This window comes from Mustela nivalis (genome assembly GCF_964662115.1).
Source record: "Mustela nivalis genome assembly, contig: HAP1_SCAFFOLD_143, whole genome shotgun sequence".
In the NCBI taxonomy this organism is placed as follows: Eukaryota; Metazoa; Chordata; class Mammalia; order Carnivora; family Mustelidae; genus Mustela; species Mustela nivalis.
The window spans coordinates 915,069-916,886 of NW_028136478.1; the positions used below are offsets into that span (position 1 = coordinate 915,069).

At 44.1% G+C, this 1,818-nt stretch overlaps 1 pseudogene across 1 annotated transcript; it reads left to right on the top strand.

Moving 5' to 3' along the window:
* Nucleotides 1-446: 446 nt before the first annotated feature.
* Nucleotides 447-947, top strand: LOC309857001 (large ribosomal subunit protein eL32 pseudogene; annotated as a pseudogene). The gene has a single exon. The product of its transcript is annotated as a large ribosomal subunit protein eL32 pseudogene (transcript).
* The last annotated feature ends 871 nt before the right edge of the window (nt 948-1,818 follow it).

A 1,818-nucleotide genomic window follows, 5' to 3' on the forward strand; every position in this document is an offset into this window, starting at 1 on the left:
TCTGAGGTTTAACTCATGCCAGGAATGATTCTCAATGTTTTATTTGTGGGCACCTGGGTGGCTCAGTTGTTCAGCTGAGGTTATGCTCCCAGGGTGCAGGGATCTAATCCTCACCAGGCTTCCTGCTCAGTGGGAATTCTGCTTCTCCCTTTCACACTCCCCCTGTGTGTGTTCCCTCTCACCCTGTCTCTCTCTCTCTGTCAAATAAATAATAAAATCTTAAAACAAGAACAACAACACCAAAATGCTTTATTTGCCTTAGGAGATAGGGTCTGTTATGGCTACCATTTTAATGCATGGAAATATGGGCACAGGGGAGCTAAAGGAGTCCAAGGTCACACAGCTTGCAAGTGGAGGAGCCAAGATTTGAACCTTGGGCAGCCTGCCTCCAGAACCTGTATCATTTTTTCCCCTTGTGTATGTTATTTTTAAAAACCTTTCCCTGAGCTCTCTTCTTCGGCGCTGCCTGCGGAGGTGGCAGCCATCTGTTACTGGGCATCATGGCTGCCCTCAGACCTTTGGTGAAGCCCAAGATCGTTAAAAGGAGGACCAAGAAGTTCATCCGGCACCAGTCAGACCGATATGTCAAAATTAAGCGCAACTGGCGGAAGCCAAGAGGCATTGACAATAGGGTGCGCAGAAGATTCAAGGTCCAGATCTTGATGCCCAACATTGGTTACGGGAGCAATAAGAAGACAAAGCACATGTTGCCCAGTGGCTTCAGGAAGTTCCTAGTGCACAACGTCAAGGAGTTGAAGTGCTGCTGATGTGTAGCAAATCTTACTGTGCAGAGATTGCTCAAAACGTCTCCTCCAAGAACCGCAAAGCTATTATGGAAAGAGCAGCCCAGCTGGCAATCAGAGTCACCAATCCCAATGCCAGGCTGCGCAGTGAAGAAAATGAATAGACAGCTTGTTGTGCACGTCATATTTGTGTTAATAAAAGCATAAAACTAAAAAAAAACAAAAAAAAACAAAAAAAAACCTTTCTCTGAATTCTAACAGAGATGTGTAAACATTGTTAAGCATGTAGTTTATTGATCATCACAAAGCTTGGGTTCTGAAGCATTGCAGCAAGCTGGGGTGGGCTTTGATGTCAGACCTGGTTGGAATCCAGTTTCTGGTGCTGCATGACCTTAGGTGACTTACTCAGCCTCAGTTTCTGCACTGAGTTTGGCAGCCGTGTGATGAGTAGATCGTGTGACAGTGCCTAGAGGGTTTGGTGCCTGGCGAGTGTTTAATAAATGGTTTTCTCTTCTTAATAATGAAGATTCTAAGTTGTGTTGGTTTTGTTAAGCAGTCCGAATACCTTCCTCATCGGTCAGTTGCCTGTCAGTCGCCTTGTAGGTACTTGTGAGGAGTCACTTTGGTAAGTCACTATATATAGCTGAAAGATTTGGGGGTAGTTGGGGGACACCCCCCCTGCCCCCACTGCCCCTGCATTGAAAGTCTGTAATTTAAAATGTTCCACCTGTGCCTGTTTTTTTTTTGTTTGTTTTTTTGGTTTTTTTTTTAAACATAACCACTTTGGGACAGTGAAAGTTATGTCTTCTCCTTAGGGTTGTGACGGAGCCTTTGGGGACTTGTAACAGCTTACTTCCAGTTTCTGTCTGGCATGCTGATGGGCCAGAACTTATTTTAACAACATTCCATCACATGCCAGGCACCTGGAAGGAGGAATATGTTGAACTTCTCGGAAATTATTTTTTGGAACTGTTTTTATCCTGAGGAATAACCCATTTAAAAATTGAATGATCTTTATGGTTGACTTTTCCACTCTACATAATGCAAACTGAAAAACTCGTTGTTTTCAGCTGCT